Genomic DNA, 22,750 nt, shown 5'->3' with positions numbered 1-22,750 from the left:
ACAGCTTGCCTTTTTGTGCTCTGATGCTTTTTATTGACTTTTCTCTTCAGTGCCCTGTGATGCAGTACCAAAGTGATTGGATCAGTATATTTTCCCTTTGGGATTACACAAGAAATCTTGAATGTCTAACAGATGCATGTATTAGGCCTCCAAATATTCAGCGTGCACATAAAATGAACAAGAAGTACATCATTCTTTAAAAGCAAAGAAGAAAACCACTCTGAAGAACATTCCTTTTTCTTTTCTTTTTTTCTTTTTTTTTTTTTGCTCTTATAATATCTGCAGATCTGTACATGGAGGTCTCTTTAAGGCAGGCTATTCCTCAGAATAGAAATATAGTAGAATGTCTGAATGTCCATGGGCTATCTGCTGATCTGTTCAATCTTTGTTTAGTGATGAGTTTTGCTGATGTTACCTTTATTTATTCTTTGCTCCCTTACTTTGGTAGAGAAATAAGTCTGGCCTGAAATTCATTGACATTTGAGCTGTGTTACTCTGACAAAGAAGGTTTCACTTTCATGTCCTTGTGTGCTTGCCATTTCATATCCTTGTCTCCAAGGACAACAGCTGAGACCTTCTGAGAACCTGAAGTTATGTGCTAGTAGAAGTTGGATTTACCCAGGACCTTAGGGATAGTTTTCCTGTGCCACTATTTACCACCAAGAAGGGCTGTTCTTGTAGGTAATCAAGCCTGAAGAGATTTCACAGCCAGAGGTACAGCTTTTTCTTTTGTTAGTAGCTAGAGACACATCAGCACAGCATAATGTTTTGTCAAGAATGAGGTGGGAGGAGGAGTGGGTGGTGAACGGCTGCACAGTGCAAACTGGAACCTTGGGGCTGAAAATTTAATGTTTCCAGGTCAATAAGCACTCAGATCTCCTTCAGTGTAAAGTAACACTTGCCTTGTTTAGTCTTAAGTTACTCATACATCTTCTCTGGTTTCAGTATGTTTTAATACTTTTTCCTCAGAGTCTCTGTGAGATAGGTAAGCACTGGCATATAGAAAAAGGGCAGGGAGGGAAATCTAGCTAATTGATGAAACACTGTCTGCCTATGTGTGAAAAAAGAAAAAACAAACTCAGATCAGAAGAGCACTGTTTTAAGTACAGTGTTTTCTTCTTTTCCCAATTCAAGTAACTTTTATAAACCCTTTGTCTTTCCACATGATGGTAGAACTGGGCCAAAGAAGAATAGTGGTAATGGATACTTGAGCTGCACACAGGTACTTCTCCATATATCCCTCCCTGGACCTGTGGTTTCATGTGCTCTGTTTCCTTTGGGTATAGAGCTGTACTGTCAAGTATTTGGACTACATGACTTACAATGCAAAGGCTTAAAATACATCACTTAACTTGTATAGCTCGCATGCACATCACTAAGGCAGACTTCTTTGTAGATGTGATCAGGAGACAAATCCTATTTGCTTGAACAGGGAATTAAGCTGTAAAAGGAGTGAAAACATCCAAGTGGCTGTCTGCTACTTGTTCAAGGTGGGATTTACCTTTGGAAACTCATACTGATGAGTAGTAAAACCAAAATGTGGTATGAGATCCTGTTGTGCTGCCCCAGTGTTATGACAGGAGATTTTGGATTCTTGGTGTTTTTGCAGAAAACAACTCAACTTCTCTTAGCAGACAGGTGGGAAAAGCATCTTTTCAAAGCTCGTTACATGCTGTGTGGAAAGAAAACACAACAGCAGCCAAAGGACCAGTCTGATTGTAAGATTGCCTTCTGCCCTGCTGGATGTTATGGCAGCAGAGCAGCCTGTGCTTGTCAGTAATGAGGCTGCAGCAGGAGGGTTGGGGGCAGCTTCCTACTGCCCCTCTGGGGCTGGCATTGACCCTTCCTCTGCATTCACTGAGACATCAGGTGGTAATTGTTTCTCACTGTGTTGCCCAATGAGAGCAGAAAATCACTAAATACAAGCAAAACAAGCAATGTGAAACGTTATTATTTCTCTCCTTTTCAGAATGCCCCAAGCAGTGTGGTCTGGAAATCATTTAGCTCTTCACCCAGCAAAACATCTAAGTGTGCATTTAACTATAAGCAAGTAAATAATCCCTCTGGAGTCACTTAAGGGATACTGTGACTAAATGCTGTGTTGGATCTGGGCCTGAGCTTGCAGCTGGGAAGTCTTGCGCAGGCAGCTGACATACAGGACTGGCAACAACAGTCACAGTACCTGCAGCCTGTATGTGGTGCTTGGGCCCCTAAATGTGCTTATCCTTGCAGCATTTTTTAATTCTAAGTATTTCAATCACATACCTCGCAATTTGGAAGTTCGTATCGAAATCACTGATGTAGAAATACAGTGGAAAGCATGAAGTTGTTATTTTTCCTCCCACTTGCTTATTCCCACAGCAAAATGAATTTTCTTCATTGCCACACAAGTTTCCCCTATATATCCCTCTGGAATTGATTTTCCAATCTGTGGAAGGTGTGGGTTCAGCATGCCTCCTGTTTTCTTGGTCAGCAGCACATCAGGCTCAGGCTGTGGTCCCAAGAATGTCCATCCCTAAGTTGCAAGTGTGGAAGAGAGCCTATTATCCTGAGCAGGGAGTAGTCAGGTGCTTCTCCTGCCCTCTGCTTCCAGAGCAACCTCTTCCTGTCTGCCCTTCAAACTGTCACAAGCAGGTTCCTGAGCAATTAATTCATTAATAACAAATGAATTTGTCTGTTTAAAAGAACTTTATGCTAACTAAAGAAGGAGGGGGGAATTGTTAACAACAACAACAAAGGAAAAACTGTTTGAGGGTACAATGGGGTTATCTGTCTTCTTTTTTCACATACATTTTTTATAGTAATTATAAACTTGGCGCAAATGATTTTTATAGACTACTATTTATAGAGCACTGTGCTTTTGAAACAGGTTTCAGTGTGTTTTTTATTAATATTTTTGCAAGGATTATAGACTAGAATGGATTTTTTTTTTTACAAGAGGTTTTCCTAAAATTTCTGTTGATTTGTACTATTTAAAATATTTTTGAAAAGTGTGGACTCACTTTTCAAATATTCCCAGAAAATTTTCCCTTGAAAGTTGTACTTATTTTAACTTAAAATCTCACAGACACAATGTTCTGACTTCCTTTCTTTTTGTTTTAACCCTTTACTTTTACTTTCTCCTGCTACTTTTCGTCCTTTCAATGAAGCAGAACTTAAAAAAAAAAAAAAAAAAATCTTAAACTTTGTAAAAACATTTTTGCCAAAAATGAGATAAAACTTCAGAATAAATTGTTTTTGAGAACAATTCAAAATGAAAATATGTTGCCCAGGTCCAGCTTCAGTTATGTACAATAATGTTTTACAAGCCAGATCAGATATATGAGATCTCAACAAAGAACTGTTAAGGATAATCAAGGACAAAAAGAGCTTTTTAAGTACTAGCAGTTCCCTTGAAGTGGACTACTATGCCTAGCAAATGGAAAAATGATGAGAAAAAACATATGTAGTGCTTGTTTTCCAAGGGAGTAAGGAGAGAAGTCATACGGACTTATTTACTGCAAATCAGTATGGAGTTGTAAAATTCAGAGAACAAACCCCAGCTCCTGTAAGTATTTTGCAGTTGAAGGTGCTAATTCACTCTGGTGTATCTGATCTGAGAAGGGGTGATTTCAGCTTGGATCTTAGAAAGGTATTGGAGATATCTGGTCATGGGAGTGCAACCAGTGTGTGAAAAGGAAGATTCTCAAAGTTTGCTCCTGGTCAAATGAAACATTCAGTTAAAAAAAACAAAACAAAACAAAAAAACAGGAAAGGCTAAGACCCTCGAGAAGATGGTTAGGGCATTACCATTGGGCAACCTTTTACAAACCTGCTGGTGTTTTTCTGACTTGTATATACACTTCTCTCTGTATACTTACAGGTCGGTTGCTGGTCCTGTTCTTCCTCCTTTTTCTCTTCCATTTAATCAGCCAGTGTTTAGATCACCACTCTGATTGTATTGATTCTAAGACCGGATTTCACCAGGACCTAAAAAAGGAAGCACAAACTGCTCCCTTATTTTTTGACTGATGCTTTCTTATACGCTACATGACAAAGTGATAGATGTACTTAGTTAACTTTCTGCAAAATCATTAATGCCACCCTTACTGGTTGGCTACCCAGGTATTGGCTAAATAGCTGTCATGTATTTGTTACCTAAGAGACTGCAGTACTATATAAGCAGCCCATTAATTTTCTTCTGTGGCTGGTACTATGGTTCTGTTATGGAATGCATAGCCAAGAGAAGAAAACTAGCATCCATTCATACATACTCAGTAGTACTTCAGGCTTTTTCTCTTTCAGCCTCGGATTAAAGCTGCACGTTGACAAAAGTACAGTTGGAAAAGCTGAACTAAGTGGTAAAAAAAAAATATATATATATATATATATTTTTTTCTTCAGATTGATTAGGGCCTTTATTGAAATGGTGCATAACTATTCCCCCAGTCTTCCTGATCCCTCATTAAAGGACCTGAAGTCAATTGGCTGTATGAGTGAGTGCTCAGCCAAAGGAGACTATCTGGTTTGATCCTTGATGTGTCTACAGAATTTCACTTTCACCTCTTCAGTTTCCATTGCATTCTGACAGTTGACAAGCACTCACTTTAATGTTCAGCCAAAGCATGTCCCAGGTGATATGGAGCCCAACTCAGTTTAAAACTTTGAGTTCTAGAGTCCACCTCCAGTCTCCACAGATTTATCACTGTAATGTCTCTTTACTCATCTGAATTTTGTCTTGTTGTATTGCAAAGGCTTTAAGTGCTGTATTTCCCTGTGAAGATCTTTATATACAGATCAAAGTAATTTTCTTCTTAATACATTGAACATTTAGAGTTCTCTGAACTTTTCTTTGTAACACATTTTCTACAATTTTCAAAATACATTAATGAATCCTTTTTTTTTTTTGTTCCCTCATTTTTTCAACATAATTTTAGTAGTATAGAAAATAAAATGGTAACAGCCCATAAAATACCTGAGTAAAAGCATTAAAGCATTATCTGCTCCCCACTTTTCTTTAGCCCTCACCTCTTGATGCAGTTAAGACAGTAGACTGGTTTCATTGCAGGGGAAACTTGTTTACTCCAGTACCTAAAATTATTCCCAAGCTTGGCATACACAGGGCCATCTATTTTGTATTTTAGAAATTGTATCCAATTCCAAACTATTTTTCTGTTCATGTGTCCATTTATTTTATCCAATGTTATTATCTTGCAATGTTTATTGCATTGACTTTTCTACTTTACTGTCTGATATGAAAGGGGTAATTTTAGAGTTTTAGCTGTTTAGGCAACAAACAGCAACTCAGTCTACTGCTGATCTGGACAACATCCTGCGAAAATCATCCATTTCATGAGGATTCCTAACTGACAACTTCTTGAATGCTGACAACTATGGTCTTTTCAATCTGTGCAAAATTTATGCCATTGATATTGTTTAATGAAGTAAAAAGTTTTGTGGTTTGGCTTGAGCAAACATTTATATGGTGTCCCTAGTTCTGAGGAAGAGAGAACATTGCAAAATTTGTGCTCTTTTCCTGACTGTGCCATAAACCTCATGCATATGAGAGATGTTACATGATAACTGGCCCTACTCTGCACAAGATTTAACTGAAGTTTGAAACAGCAGTACTTTGAGTCAATTAACTTGGAGTTAATTAGCTCAGCAACAAGTATTGCTGTTAAACCTCTCCAAGACCCTCAAAAATAACTCTGGATGTAATCTATGACCAAGGCTGCTGCTTGAGGCAGTATGTCTGTATGTACTGGGGATAGGTGATTTAATTTAAGTTTATGAGTGTTTCCAGGAGAACCAGTCAGAGCTTTGAACAGTAGTATACGCTATAATTGAATGTAATTGAGGGTATCCATGTAGGGGATGCAACTCTCAGAGTTAAGTTTCACCTGAAAAGCCCTTGAGGTATATCAAATTCTTTCCCTATCTTGAGCAAACAACTGGAAAACAAAACAAAACAAAAAACAAAAACCAACCAACCAAACAAAAAAACCCAACCTCCAAACCAACTTCATTCAAGTACTTCATTGTTTATGGAAGCAGTTCAGATGACCCACAGTTGCATACTTTTAACTCTGGGTGCATGCTTAATTACCACATTTTCCTGTTTATATGGAGATGCTTAAACACAGATTTTCAGCTCATTTGAAAAGAGCCAATTGTGGGCAACCATTGAAGACTTTGGTTGACAACATCTTGATTGTGTCAAGACAAACAGATTCTGTCCTCACACCTGCTGGTGTATATTCCCTATATTATGTTCTTGTTGTTGAGCATCTTACCAGCATTTCTCAAATAAGTTCTGATTTGTTATGTCTGGTGCACAGTTAGACATAGAATTCATGTTAGCTGGGTGGGAGGGAGGTATTTTTTCTCAACATTCAAAACTACATCTAAATTTTTTTTTTACTTTTTTTTTTTATGAAAGTAGTATGAAAATTTACTTGAGAAATTATTTTGTATGCAAAAATTGTACTTCTTTTTTTTCTTATAATTTGGATGCTAGTTTCTATGGTTTTTGTAGATGTCTTCATCCTGACTTCTGGTTTCTCAGAGAAACTTGAGGTACTGTTTTGCATAAGAGCATGTCCAAAGCAAGTTTTTTTATTTACATTCTGTGCCTAACCAGCGTGCACTTGGGGTGGCTGATCTAGTACCTTTTTCTGGAAAGAATGGTAAAATTGGTTACCGTTCTTGTGAATAGAGGATGCTTGCAATTCTCATGGAAGTGATCGTGTTTTTCACATTTGAGTACAGGTACAGGGGCAAGCCCTTTTGTGCAGGATAGACACTAGCCTTGTTTTTCATGATTCCATCACATTCTCTATATTATATAGTATTTTTTAGTAATTCATAAAATCAGGTCAATTCCTGCAGGTGAAAAGTACAGGTGGAACACTTAGCATTAAGCATTAACATCTGAAATTTTCAGGTGATAGTTTTCATCATGTCCTGGCCACTCATTTTGTTTTTGTTTTTCTCTTCTTTTGTGTAGCTACCTTCTGCCTTCTAGTATATCTCTACTGAGGCACCTGTGTTCTCAGCTTCTAGCAGCTTTTGAATGTTAGTAGTTCAAAGGAACTGAAAATCCTTAATTTTACTCCACCAGGTCTCGCATAGTTTCTGACATCTGACAAACACAGTGAGATCAAAGAGCATTGAACATTAATGAGGATGTGAACATACTGTAGCTTTCAGAGAGCAATATTGACTTTGATTAAAAAAAAAATCAACAAAAAACGTTTTTTGTAAATGCAGAATGTAGGGGTGTGCCTCACATGACAGATGCAGTAAATTACTGTACTGCGTCACTAGCAAGCCTTTGTTTTGTTTTTCCTTTGTTTCTTCCTTCTTTTTGTTCCTTAAAGAGTGTACAAATTCAACCATTTATGTGATATGTAGCACAGTAGTACAAGAATTGTAAGACCTGTGTGATGAGGCAAGTGTAATCACAGCGTTTCTTATTCTGCACCATTTTTTTCCCATTGCCCTAGGAAGTGGTCTTGTAGTATGCGAACAGCTTTCACACAAGTTTCTCAGTGGTATGTCTCCTGCCAGTGGTAGTCTTTGTCTTTGAAATGAGTTTTTGTTGCTACTTTGCATTGTCTTGTCTTTTCACCTATGTGGATGACAACTGGTAAATCAAGGATGTCACACTACTTGGCATTACCCTGTGGCTCTACAACATTGCCAAGCACTTTTCCCTTATAACATCATTAAGATTAGCTATTAAAAGTGAGTATCTGACTCCCATTTCAGGTGTCTGCTGCCATTTTTTTTTTCCAGTTTCTTGTCAATCTTTCTCACATGCTTTTCTCTCTAAGTTTTGCTCACTGTATGATGAAATAGAGACATGATATTGTATCAGTACTGTGCACTTTGCACTGTTTTTCTATCTGTACATTCAGTATTGTTGGCAGTCTTCATGAAAATTCTGCATTATCTGGGCTGCTCAGCTACTGAACCTCAGAGATCTGCATGAGTGCCTACTGCAGAGAGCAGCCTAGGTCTTTCATCCTAAAGAATCAGTACTTGCACTTTCTGGGAGTACTCCAAGGAGTGGTCCATGCTGCTATTATGATAGATAATGAGGATTTATTTATTCGTTCAAAGTCAGTGATCTCATTTTTTCTATGAGTCCAAATGAAAAATAAATTAGAATCTCCAATAACCTTCCATTATCAAGATTTCAAGGTCTTATACGTGTGTTCTTGTTGGCTTCTAGAACTACTGCTCTTGAAAAGATATCTTTTAGTGACAGGGCTACAGCTTGAAACATTTCAGCTACTTTTATTTCAAGCACTCCTGGTAATTACTACTATGCATTATTATATTATTACTTGACCATTTATCATTTCATATGCAAGATATTTTTGTAATGAAATCTGATGCTGAAACAGGAATAGGGGATGATACAAACAACTAAGCTTCAAAATAATCTTATTTCTTGTTGTACACGTATCGGACCCTTCAGGAATGTGCTGCATTATTTACCTCTCGTGTCAAATTCTTGGTGAGATTTGTGCATTTATTCAATTTCTTTTAGGCATAGGAGCATATATTTCTCATTTTAAGAGATACTTTTTTCAAATACCCAAGAACAATTTTTAATTTTAAGTTTTGATGATCTCTAGAGGGTGAAATCAGAATTGGCCTTTTGTGTGCTATAATGTTATGAAGCAATGCTTTAAAGAATTAATAACGCTGAGTGGAAGATGGGAATCTCAGTTAATCTCAGATGTAGGGAGAAGTGTTATTTTAAAGGTTTCTGAACCATTTCAGCTTTTGACGTCCTAGTATTACCTGCCTTATTCATGATGTATGGTTAGCATTTCATACCTTTGCAAAACGACTTACAGACCTTGCCTTATTCATTTGTATTTTCAGAATGATGGATTATGTATCAGTCCTTCAACGTTTGGTGCTAAAACAAACAATGAATCGAACTCTTATTTTTAGTAGAGAGAGATACACTGAAGCTAACTGTAAAAGAGCTATATAAAGCATCAGTAGGAGGCTTATTCGCTGCTTAATTTTTTGGAGTAATGACTCTTATATGAAGAAAGATCAATGACTGCAGGGGAAAAGAGTTGCATGTGGGTGAAAAATGCTGGATGTACATTTACTTAGCTTGTGCGTTTATGCAAAAGAGTTATTTTCCAGGAAGGTGTGTTTCCTCAAGCATTCTGAGCAGTCTTGGTTGTGAATATTAAGCATAAACTAAAATTGCTGGCATTGATTTTAAAAAAACCTTTTCCTGAAAGGTATGAAAACTGAAAAATACCTCATGATAAAGTGTATTTTAAAACATTAAATTAGATTGTGGAAAGTATTTATAATTAACTTCTGAGGTTCTGCCAACTTTGGGCTAATTGGACAATATTACTTCTCCATTAAATAGACAGATGGATGACACACTTCATAAAACACCAGTTCTTATTGGCAGTAGTTGGTATATCAATCAATATTTGCCCAACAGAGAGTAGAATTTTAAATATCAGTGCACAGTTCAGCAGTATAAACATATATACCATAGTTCTGATGACAAAATTGTTTTGTTATAAACAGCATTTCTGGAGTTAAATCCATAAATATTCCATTCAAAGTGTCATTTTACATGCCTGTAAATCAGTGCAAACCAGGAAAATAAAATAACATCAGTAATGACTTTGTCACCTTAGCAGGTAGGAGTGGGCAAAATTTAAGTGTTAAACTGCTTCTGAGCAAATTATTAACAAGATGGCATGCACAATCCTGCTCTCCTATGACTAGAGATACTAGTATTCACAGAATTCTTGCTCTGGCAGATAGTGAGTTTTAACATGTTTAGTGACTCTTACAGCTGACTCTAATTTCCAGTGTTATCAGTAATGTCAGATTTCCCACATGAAAAAAATCGGAAGGATAAGAAGAAAAGTCACAACCTCCTGTTAAACATTTTATCAGATAAAACCGTCAAAAAGAGTTGTCAGGTACAGCAAAACACAGGCATCTGTTGCAAAAAAAAGTAATGATAAAAGAAAATCAGTGTGATAAGATATAAGAAAACAAAAACAAGCTTTGAATTAGATCAGATATTAATAGGTGTTTGTTCACTGGTAGTAGCATCTACAATTTTTGTAAATGTTGGATGACTAATAAGGGAAACGGAAAATACAAAGCATTTGAAAAATCAACATAGAACATTGTGTTTTGGTTATATATCTGCTCTTGCCTAGGAGTATTCTTTTAAAATGATTCCAGTTTCCAACAATCTCAGACATAACCATTGCTTGAGTGAGAATTACCTGAGAATCACCTTCACAGAGGGCTAAGTTCAGCCATATGCATGCAATGAACCCTCAAATTACAGCCTAACTGAAACTCAAATGATGTTTAGAGTGACCTGCTGAAGTTGGGACTTGAATTTTTGTGGCTGGGGAAGAGGGAGCTATGTTGCCATGGAATTAGTTATACGACAAGTTAATTGATAGGATTTTAGCAACAGTTATTGTATTACATATTATTTTTGCAAGTTGAAATTATGTTATTTCCTTTTAAAACTTTGTAAACTATTTTTAAAGGTTAATTTGATACTTGGAAATCAAGAACTTGTTGGATTTTTTTATGCTAGGTGATCGGTTAGTGGTAAGCTTTATTCTGTGTATTAGATTTTATGTTTAGATGTTAAGAAAACAAATATCGAGTTATCGAGACCTAAGTATCAAGGAGCTCTGAAAAGCATTTGTCTCTCTGTGCATCTCCTTCATACAGAAAGCAATAATCTTAGCATAAGGGGTTAATAACCATTAATAACTGCCTCCCAGCAAGACCATATTTTTGTATAACTGAGATGAGTTGCAGTCAGAATCACTGGTAACAAGCACTGAAAAAGGAAAGATATCATTATGAGAAATAAAGTCAAAAGTGCACTATAAAAAGTCAGCTGTTGTAACCAGAATGTACTGTCTTAATGTTGATTGTTTTTCATCTTGAGCATGAAAAACAGAAAGCTACCTTTCCATCTTCCAGGGAGTCAAATCTGAGTGATTTTGTGTTTCTTTTTCAGATATGTATGTGATATTGAGGCTTAGAATTCCTTTTTTTTTTTTTTTTTTTTGAAGCATGAGGAATTATTCTCAGAAAAGCATTACAAGAAAAAATAACTGCCTCATTTTATACATAATTTTAAATGTATTTTTAAAAATGAGTTATAGAGATATGCTTTTCATATTAGATGAGTGGATCTAGGCAGACTGGATAAATCATGACATACTCGGTTTTGGAGCTGTTAATGCATGTGTAAGTGCCTGTTGCAGAGTTTAAAGTTGTATCTTTGATAGGCTGTAGAATCAGAACAAACCCATTCTACAGAATATTGATTATCATGTGGTTATACAGTCTTTTTCTTTCTGTGTCTCATTACAGTTTATGGCAGAGGAAAGCATTTCGAATTTTGGGAACTTCCCTGATTGCCTCCGTTATGCTGCATTATGGCGTATGGATGTTGAGGGAGAATTCTAATTTTCATTAGAGAAGCGAAAGGCTATCCTGACTCCTATACATGACTGTTGTGCAAGCAATGTGGGGCAATGCTTCTGGAATGCACAAGATTAAGAAAATGCCAGAAGCAAAGCGTATGCAACAGGCTGTGCAGAATGAGATTGTTTGATTTTCTAATGGAGTCTCTATCTGGGGCTTTAGCAGAGGAACATGCTGAACATGCTGCTGACTGGATTGCCTAAGTATATCATAGTGGAATTCAGAAGACGTAAGTGTGTGCTTTACCTCTTCCTGTAATAAGGTGGCTATGAATGAAAGTTGTTTTTTTTTTTTTTTTTTTCTTCTGGATCTAATATGTTAAATTAAACCATTAGGAGTGCTTCATAAAATCTGTGGCATGGTCATTTTGAGGGATATAGCAACCTAGTTCTGGATTGCAGAGAAATGCTATTTCTTAGGAGGAATTTACATCCTGGTACCTCCTGCGGTACCTGAATCATTGGTACAGTGAACCTTGCAAACATATGCTCTCTGGAAACGATACAACTTACTGCTGTTGGTGCTTCTCATGACTTTTAGTCATGTTTTCTGGTGGCAGAAAAGATGTGGACAATTTTAATAGTTTTCAAGGATGGTAAAGACTGATCGAGCTTACAACAAGGGCTGGTCTGAAGTAAAGCCTTCTATTTCATTATGTTGACCCACGATGTCCAACATGGATGTTGGTGGTGTATGGTAGTAGAGACTGAACCTTCCCACTGATATTCCATTTCATTTTATTGTCATGTGACAGATGGCAGCTGAGAGGAAGTCTGATATAATGGCATCCGACATGGAAATGCATATGAAGTAAAAAGTGTGGCATTGAATTCCTCTATGGGTGGAAAAAATTGCACCTATTAACATTTATCAACATTTGCTGAATGTTTCTGGAGACCAAACAGTGTATGTTCAGCACAGTGTAGCAGTGGGTTGTATTTTTCAGCAGTGGTGACACTGGGTCACCTCAACTGGTGAAGATGTTTATGAGTGCGGGATGCTCTTGTTCATTGCTGGTGAAAGTGTGTAGCTAATGATGATGACTGTGTTGAAGAATAGGGCTTTGTAAGTGAGAACTTTCTCTATCAAGTAGTGTAATTGTGCTCTTTGCAGCTTTTGTAGTTTCCATGGAAATAAATAGAAGCATTACTTTTGGGGTGACCTACATAGTCTCTTTCTGAAAGCAGCAAACATGCCTCAAGCTGCACCAGGTTGGATGTTAAGAAAAACTTGTTCTCCAAAAGAGTTGTTAGGCACTGGACTGGACTGCCTAGGGAAGCAGTGGCATCTCCATCTCTGGAGATCTTCAAGAAATGTTTAGATATTGTACTGAGAGACATGATTTAGTGGGGAAATATTGGTAGTAGGGCTGGACAATCTTGGAGTTCTTTTCCAACCTTTTCTGTGACGTGAAGGGTGAGATAAGAAATCTTGCAAATGCCTGTAGCACCCAACTGTTGATACAGACAAAAAAATCTTTAAGCACAAATTCCTCCTTTAGTGAATCTTCATGTATTTCTTTGCTAGAATCAGTAATATTTTGTTCTTAAGGGACAGCATTTGCTTTCTGTCAGGCCTTAATATCTACATCTTTCATATCCATCTGAAACATCAAGAAGTATTTATTACAATCTAGGAACTGGCAGGCCTGTGACTAGAAGTCTGAAACATTTTTATTTATTACCATTTATCTATCTGCAATATTAATGCTACAGTAGAGAGTAACCAAGAAGTTGTAGAGTAAGAGGGCACTAGAGTCCCTGAAATCGATTTATTTAGTCAAGCAGAATACACCCCTGGGCAAAGGGACACTGTGATTCCTGGCTGGTAATTTAATCCCTATTTTGAAGGATGGAGTATGAATTTAATGTATAAGTAGCTCATATGTAAAGAAAGGAATTTCTCCCTGAAGAGCAATAAAGTTTGTTCTGGAAGACCAAACATTGCAATTTATAAAATCCAATCCTTACAATTCCATTTTTCTTATTTCATTACTGGGTTAAAATATTTTTAGCTTTATTTAGCAACAGAAAACAATGCAAGCCTATCCCATAAAAATTAAGCGCAACCTTTTACTTTTCAAGTATAACCATTTATAATTCATAAAATACAACTTGTAATTAACCACTTGAACTGCAAAGTAAGTAATTACCCAACACAAGAAATGAGTAAATAAACAACTGTGGAAAGAACTATGATATATTAACTGACTTATGCTTAAGAAGGAAATTAAATGAAAGCTTTTTTACTGTGGGAAATATATCATTCTTGTTCAGTTTCCCAACAGAACTTGCAGGACCAGCCAACTACAATTTTTAAAAACTTACTAAGCTTAGAACTCAAATAACTTTGCTGCCTGAAATAGCAGAGGAATGGTCTTTTATCTATTACGGGTCCTTGGGTCCTTGTTAAGTCTATGCATTTTGTTTCTTCTAACAAGTTATTTACGCCAGTCATGACTAGCTGAGCAATATGAAATTATGCATGCTAAATATGGCATTTAGACTGGGCTCTACTAACTAGGCTTCTGTATGGAAGTTAATAGTGTCATATTGATCTCTAGAGATTAAAGGTTGTCTTCTTGTGTAGAACAATACCTATTTAGTCAGATTCATTCTGCATTTATTGTGCTGTATTTTCTTTTACTCTAACTAATCTGAGAAGAATAAATCTTTTCTCTTCGTTATCTTGTGCACAAAGCTTTCGAAAATTGAAGGAAAGAAAAGAGTACCATTAGAAAATGAAATAGATTTCACCTTCTACTTACTGCATGTGACTGGAAATTATTTCATTTCATGGAATGATACACTTTCAACGCTTTTTCTTTCTTGATATTTACTGCTATGTCAGAAAAATAACTTGAAGTCTATGATAAGGAAAAACATACTTGTATTCCCTCTCTGAACATAATATTACCGAGTACTTTAAATCTCTAGATTATTGGTTAATTGGATGCAGCACAGAGATTTTTTCTTTGACCCTCAGCCTTTTTAATTTCAGAAAGCCTGAATCAGCAAAAGCACGTCTCTAACCACACAAATGCAAATGCTATGAGTAGAAGAGCTCCCTGCACTTTAAATACAACTAACAATTAGAGAACAGTCATTCTGATACCAAATTTTAAAACACATTTGCCCAAGATCCTACCTGAACTTATATATTTCGTAAGATATGAAAAGTTTAAGTACAAAGAGGTCCAATTTGAAAATTTGCTATTAAGTTTCAGCAGAACAGTTCAGTCTGGAAATTTATCTACAGATATTCATGCTTGAATGAAGCTTTTGCTAACTGGATGGAATACTCAGTGCAGTCTCTGGTAACTGCATACGATAATTTCATTTCCTATCCAACAGTTGCTTAAAGTGTCTCCTGTCCTAAGTAATCCTACAGTAGGTTGAAGAGAAGTTTCTACATCTTACCGAAACTTCAGGTACTGAGACTGGTGAAACATGCTTAAGGCTTATACTTTTTATAGGCACCTGATTAATTTTATACATGTGACAAGTTAGCAAAGTTATAGTCAAGTATTTTGTTCATTGCTAGTCCTCATTTGTTGCTTTGTTTGCAGCTACAAACCCAACAGTCCATTATTACGCAGACTTGGTTCTCCTCTAGAGAAAAAATTGCCCAGGGATGTGGTGGATACCCCATCCCTGGAGACATTCAAGGTCAAGCTGGACCAGGTTCCTGGTTAAGCTCATCTAACTTTAGATGTCCCTGATCATTGCAAGGGAATTGGAATAGATGACTTTTAGAGGTTCCTTCCAATGCAAACAATTCTGTGATTCTTTGAAAAGGTTCCTAAGAATAGGCTGGTGGTATAGCAAAGATGATAGTGATTTAAGAGTGGCTCTAAAATACAGTGCAGCCCAGAGGCACCCAACACAGCTCTGGTCACAAGAACATTATAGCTAGATTAATGTGTAATTTCTAACCCTTTATAAAACAACTTCTCAGTTTGGGGAAAGGACTGCACTAACAGCACTCGTTAATATCTAGAAAGACTGTGATCTTGAAGTGAAAAATTTGTCGTTCTGCAGAAGGCCAGCAAGGAGTGCATTTCATCAAAAAATTACTTTTAGGACTAAATTTTGAGGCTTACATGATACAAAGACCTTAAACAGGACATCTGCACTATAGGGATTCTCTGAGATTTCAAAAGCACTGGAAAAGTATTTAAAAATCTCAAAATCATTGTAAGGGTGATACTAATAGTACAGAGCCCTTTTATCTTAATGTTTTGTTATGGAGAATTAAACGCTTTCCTTTCACAAATGAAAAAAGAGCTATTTTCTAAATCTGCAGTGAATGAATTGTTTTTCACTGAGTGACAAACTTCAGTTATCTTCAATTTTGTAATTGTATATCAGTATTCTTTGGTCTTCGGTTACTGAGCTAATATGATACATGAGTTTAGGAAGCTAGTATTACAACCAAATAGAAATAAGATTCTATGACACCCTCTGATTAAAAGACATTGTAAAGGAAGTATTTATATAATGATTTATTAGAATTTTAATTCACATACACAAGCATGTACATGTGCATGCCATAGATGATCTCTTTGTCAGTATGTGATCTGGGATTATGTGTGTTTTCTAAGACTTTCAAAGCAAGATATTTCAGCTAGAAATTATTCGTGGCACATATGATTAATACTGTAAATTCAATTTGAAATATAGCAAAGATATACATTTTTACAAGTATTTAGAGATTGTTGTGAGTTGCTGCTGTCCGTGATCTAGTGAGCATAATACAGAAGGACATTTGGGGTGTGATGAGGTGTATCAGTTATTCAGTAATTTTTCTAACTCCCTTTTCTAATAGAGCACTTTTGATTGGACCAGTTACAGCTATTCAGAATTACTCAGTTGCTCCTCCCAGTATTCATACACAAAATATATACTAGTGGCTGGATAAATCACAGCTGATGAGTGTTAAGCTACAGAACTGAGAAAAAGGAGGAAATGCAGATTTTCCTATGTGCCTAGACATGTTAAATAGAATTATTCTGATTTTTGACATGCAGACTGTTGTCAAATTGCAAGAGATACAGCATACACTATTTACACTTATTTTCTAACAATTGAAAGTTCCTGTTCTTCAACTTTTTGGTTGTCTTCAGCTTGTGTGCATGTTCCCATGGGGTATGAGGAGGAGGTGGGGGGCATAAGGCTGAAGAATGCCAGTGGGATGTTGTATTCCTAAGTGGAGATTGTTGTGCTACTGTGGCATATTTCTCATCACACTCCTTGCTGCAGAACACCATAATGGTTTTCTGATACTCTCAGATACTTCAGCCAGGCACAGATGCTTAAGGTATGCTGAAAGTTACATTAATAGCTATTCTGGTCTATGAGATCAAGAAGGCTAAGTGAAGAGTCAACTATAGCTGTATTATAGAGTCTATGCCATGAATGAGCCATTTGCATTTATCCTGTATTCAGGGTGCCATCTTGGCAAACCTGGTTGTGGGCAAGTGTCTTGATTGGTTTGGGCTATATTCATATACTGTGCAGCTGTGGTCATAGATAATCATAAAAATGAACAGACATTTGGAGAGAAATATTAGTTCTTGCAGCAGAGATCTGAATATAGAGGGTGGAAGGGGTGTGACATGACCTCTGATGGAGGCGTTCTGTTATTAGCAGAGATAATGACTAATGCACCAAACTCAAGTTAAGCTAACACAATTATGATATAATATTTTTAAAAAAGACACGCTATTCTTCTTCACTCAATTACAATGAACTGGCCTGTGTATTGAGTCCGCAACAGAAACATTGATTTTTGGAAGAACGTTTTTCAAAGAAATGATTGAAACAAACAGTAACTTGTAATTAGATTGAGAAGTTAGGAATTATAATTGGCAGACAGGAAAAAATCAAGAGAAAGGAACATCTTCAGGCTAGAGTGGAAATCTGATAGAATTCTACAAATTCAAAAAGAGTTCAGAATAAATACCTGTTATCTTCAGTAGCCAGAACTGAGGAAGAATTAATGGTTTTACACGAGAGCATGGAAAATTTCACTAGACATTAAGACAATGTTTAATATAGAAGTGGTTGAATTTGGTGTGAAGAGCAAGGAACGCAGTGCTTTGAGGCATGCTAACTTCAAGCTAGAGGTCGTCAGATGGAGGGCTGTGTAGGGAATTCTGGAGTGGGAATCTTTACATAACCCATACTGTGCTAAACTACTTTAATTGCTATGCTGCAATAATTAGCAAAGGTTGAGTATGAGGAAAACATTTCTTCTTAGAAAAATATGATGAGACATTGGAACAGGCTCCCAGGGAGGTGGAGGAGTCACCCTCCCTGGAGGTAACATGTAGATGTGGCATGAAGGGAAGTGGTTTAATGGGCATAATAGGAATGGGTTGGCAATTGGATTAGATGTTCTTAGTGGTCTTTTCCAAATGTTACTATTCTAAGTCAACAGTCGTTCCAGATATCCAGGGCTAGAGGTAATTCTCAGCTGTCCTTGCATATCTTGTCTCATTTCTGTTATGCTTGTTTTAGTGTAATCACTATGTACAGAGTGTGAGCTGCTCCTTCCTATCATGTTGAGATATGCAGTGTTTGATAGTCTTGCCTGTCACCTGGATCTCTTCATTCACTTTTTATTCTCACTTCAGAATAACACTGAGAGAATAATGTTCTCCCCAAATAGAGAGACTGCAGTAAGTAATTTTTACATGGACTATGTAGGGAATAAGAGAAGCGTTGTTTGTTTTGCTGGTTGGTTTGTATTTTTTTTTCTTTCGTATTTCTTGAATGCTTCAGAAAAGCAGTAAGCTGTAAATCAGACTTGATATTGTCATGGACAATGACAAGGTATTTCAATAGATGGTGCACATATACTTAGGAATCAACATTGCTTCATCTGTCCCAGAATGTTCTCTGATCTGTTCTCCCTACAGATACTGTATCTGCTGTTCCTTCAGCAAAGTTGTCAGTGAGAGGCAATCTGCTGATAAGCCTGTGAGCAGAAGAAATGCTGAATAGGAATCAGAGAAGGAAAAATAAGTTATTTGTCCTTTGGTTATTCAGGTGTTTTTTTTTTCCTTATAACATATTCTCTAGACTTCTCCCTCCATACCTAATTATTTTGAGAGAAAAAGGTGCCCACCTAGCTAAGAACAGAGTAAGTCTCTCAGCTTTTACTTTGCTCTGCTTTCTATTCTGTAATTGATAAAGACTTTCTCACACCCTGTAACCCTTGTAGCTAGCAATTACTCATTCTGTTTTGTTGTCTTTATCCTTCTTTTTCTGCAAGCTTTAACTTGCTTTCTGTAATCTTCATTGGTTTCCTCCCTGTATCTCCACTAGATCTGTGAGCTGTCCTTACAGAGTCATGCATTTTGCTTCTAATTGACTGCATTTTTTCTGTGCCAGCGAGACTGTAGTTTATTATTAATTACTGTCTCATAAAATTCTCCAAGCTGCATCAGTACTTAGCGTTTCTAAGTGTTTCTTACTGTTACAGAATTGTAGGGTTTGGAAGGGTCCTCTATTCCAACAACTCTGCTAAAACATTCCCTAGAGTAGGTTACAAAGAAAGAGTCCAAGTGGGGTTTTGAATATCTTCAGACAAGGAGAATCCACAACATCTCTGGTCAGCCTGTTCTAATGCTGTGTTGCTCTAGAAGTAAAGAGTTTTTTCCTTATGTCCATGTGGAACTTCTTGTGTTCCAGGGGAGACCATTTGTCCCCATGTTTTTATCTTTGAGCACTGCTGAAAAGAGTCTGGCCCCAACCATTTCTTTCTTTTCATAGTCGCACAGGTTTTTTACATCACTATTTTTGTCAGTTTTTTCATTTGAACTTGAATAGCTGTGTGAAGCTCTCTGAGGCTAGTCCACATAGCACAGATTTCAAGGGGCTGCACTACCCATGCCAATAACTTGTGTTCATCATAAGCCTTCCTTCATATTAGGCACTCTGACTCCTGAGAATCTGTAAGAATTTGCACTTTTTCTTTTTAATCAAATGAGTTTGTTCTAGATGAAAACCTAACAATTGTTGTGGCTGTGGATTCCAAACTAAGAAGGCAGAAAAGAAGAACTAGAAATGCACAATTAAGTCATAACTCTGAAGGGAATCTTGCGGCCTTTTTGATCTGCCTCATGATATTTGAATGCTGGTAGTCACCTTTGATTACTTTGATGCTTCACATCTTCAACTTCAGATGCAAATGCCTTAAGAGTTAGCACAGAAGTTTAGGAGCTAACGAATGTTAGCCTGCTGACTTGATGGTGCATGGAATTAAGTGAAACGAAAAGAAAAAGGGAGGGAAAGAATCATTGGTTCTTGACTTGAGTCATTGTCACTGCACTATTATTTTGTTTGATTTGTATTCTTAAAAAAGGGAAAGATTATAAAAATTTGAATTTCGGTTTATTTAAAGAACATTTTAAATTTAATATTTTATTATAAAAAATAACTCTGGATGTTAAAGAGCTGAAGTTTACTTAGGAGTTGGTAATGGATTTCACAGTTACCATAAGAATTTTTGGACTGTTTAACTAGTTAACCTTTATAAATTCCAGGGTTTTGTTTGTTTTTAAGCTCTAATTATATGATACTACCTCTAGAAGAAAGAGTTATGTCTCAGGTGAGTGCCCCTCAGTTTAGCTAATAAACATTAAATGAGTCTACCCATAAAAAGGAAGTCACGGGGAACACTTTGAAATGCATTGCTTTAGAAAGTTTGCAAATGTCTGGAACAGTTTTGCAGCATAAGTCTTCAAGGTCATGCAAAAAAGCTTAGGGCTTAGGAAAGTTGGAGGGAACAGCTGTTGTTTCTGAAAACAGTAGAAGCAAACTTGAAACATGGCTTTATCAAAGCTTGACTGTTTCCCTGTCACAGGGAGTAGACGCCACTAATCTCTTCCTTTTGTTTAAACAGATGCTCTTTTCTGGGTGAGCAGATGAATTTAAAATGCATAAAATTATTGTACAACGGGAGGAACCTTAACTGAAGGTTAGAAATGGAAGGTTGAATTCAAGAAAAGTTCAAGAGAGGTTCTTATTTTCTGTGACATTTTCAAAGCTATGTAAAGTACCTTTTCCCCTGTGTTGGGAATTATGTATTTGGATATATTTTAAGATCAAAAGTTTCCCCCGTTTTTTCTTAACAGTTAAGTATAATGATGATATAGAATTATTCAAGAGTTGAACCCTGTAGGTTTTGTTTAAATTGATGTATTTGATGTGAGTGACAGGGAAGGAGGGACAACTCAAGGGATCACAAACTCTCCCTCTGTCTCCCTTTGCTATAGCATTGTGCGGTTCCACCTTACAAATACAGATCCTTCTTGTTTTAGCTAGGTCAGGTTAATCAGGACTCAGTGGCATGGAGGCACAGACTTTTTAGCCCATTTATTGACTACAGCACATCCAAGCTCTGTTGAATCTCCTCAGTTTATGAGGCTGGATTTGGAAACCTTTTCTTCCTATATAATGAATGGGATGGAACTTGAGTACTGTCCACAGCCTTCATACTAGTCAACCAAAACACATCAGCAGGAGAGGGAAGGAAATCAGCATGAAGTTCTCATTCAGCTCAAAGCTTCAGGACATTTATTTCTTGCGTTTTACAAAAAAATTTGCATTGTATTGAACTTGGAATGATTATCAGCTCCTAGTAGCTATTGGGTAATGTATCAGTAGTTGCTGTTTTTCTTTTGGTAGGCAGTTGTGATCTGGCCTTTAATGTCAGTTGCACCTAAGCATGTGGATTCTGTCTTTTGGATCACATAGCATGCATGGCTGAATGTCCTTTAAAGGTGAAGGTCTAATCCAATCTGTGTAGCTCAAGAAGGTGTTAGCTTTCAGAGACAGAATTACTTGCTAGAGTATTTTGACTCTAACTACCTCTTCAGTATCAGTTCTAAACATTGTAGATGGTTTCTTCTGTGATGTGTCTCTAATGTCATGCTGAGGCTATCATTCAGCAGGGGCTCTTGGCATTGATTTCTGCAGTGCTTTATCTTTTTTTTTTTTTCTTAGGATTTTGTTAATAGAAAACAAGTAAAAACCTACTCCCACTATTCTTTTTTTGTACTCTGTATTTTGTGCTTCCCGTGATGTATTCTTCCCCATTCCTGCATTCTTCTGCTCTTGCCACATCACGTTTCCAGAAAAGAGATGTTTGTGATGAAGCTGGGGAAGTTTAGCAGCAGGAAAGGCTGCGCATATTAACTCTTCAATTCATTCTTGCTGTGCAGCTATTTCATCCTTGGCACAATTCCACCTGTACGGCAGAATTTCAATATATAAGGAAAATTACCACGTCGTGTTAAAACTGAAAAATAGGGACTGACTCTACCTTTGCAGAGACAATGAACAGCTTATGACCCAATATCAACCACAAAAAATCCTACACATCCTTGTTGCTGTGCTCCTGTCATTTTCATGACAGAACTGGCACCAGCCTGGGAGTGAGATGGGAGAAATTCAGTACTTCTCTCTGCTCTGTTCATTGGACTCTTCCTCAAGATTTCAGTGAAAGTTTACTTTCAGCTCTTTCATTTTTAGATATGTAACTCTTTCATTGTGATCTTTTCAGTGTTTATTAGTAATAGTGATACCTAAACAGAAGTGCTTATTTTTTTTCTTTTATAACACTAAATAGAAGGAATAATTTATAGGAAAATAGAAGTGAGAAACAGATTTTCACCCTCTTCAGTTATCCATTTTTTGAGTATTACATAATCTTTTCATTTTTGAAAAGGAACCTGAAACAGTTCCTTTATATGTGTATTGTGTTTATCAGGGTTTAGTAGGTATTGTACTCAGCATAGTCCTTGGACAAAATCTTTGAGTTCATTTCCTTTTGACTTTCTCCTAGCATAGATTGTCATTTATGGTTTCCATGTATCCCACTTTTTACTGATAATGTTCTTTTTGTGGTATACTTTCACAGACAGCATCAGGTGTACTACTCTAAAAGAAAATGGTATAAATATTTCTGTTTTTCAGCTTGTGAATTAACCTGAAGTGATACTCAGAAACAGGAAGCATTTGTCTCAATATTTTGATGTTTCCTTTCTCTTTATTTATTTATTTTTTAAGTTTTAACATGATGCAGGAATTTTTCTCGTATTTTTAAAAAATCTAACAAAAATTAACGAGGAGGAGTTGGTTTATGTATTGACTTTCACCTAGCAAAGGTCTGAGATCCCTCTAGCAAGAGCTGGTACTGATAAAGCTATGCATGTAATAATGCCACG

At 36.6% G+C, this 22,750-nt stretch overlaps 1 long non-coding RNA gene across 18 annotated transcripts in view; it reads left to right on the top strand.

Moving 5' to 3' along the window:
- Nucleotides 1-526: 526 nt before the first annotated feature.
- LOC104909624 (uncharacterized) overlaps nt 527-22,750 on the top strand; it is a 275,598-nt gene continuing 253,374 nt past the window's right edge. For 15 of the 18 annotated variants that reach the window (XR_014882111.1, XR_014882106.1, XR_014882104.1 and 12 more), the window contains exon 1: nt 528-714. This is a non-coding gene — a long non-coding RNA (uncharacterized LOC104909624). Of the gene's footprint in view, nt 715-22,750 lie in introns of all 18 variants that reach the window. The other 3 variants (XR_014882115.1, XR_014882105.1, XR_014882118.1) reach the window with 3 other exon arrangements.

Source organism: Meleagris gallopavo, chromosome 2 (assembly GCF_905368555.1).
Source record: "Meleagris gallopavo chromosome 2, MGAL_WU_HG_1.1, whole genome shotgun sequence".
NCBI lineage: Eukaryota > Metazoa > Chordata > Aves > Galliformes > Phasianidae > Meleagris > Meleagris gallopavo.
Note: the sequence above shows the minus strand (reverse complement) of the source record. Positions and strands in the feature narration are given on the sequence as shown.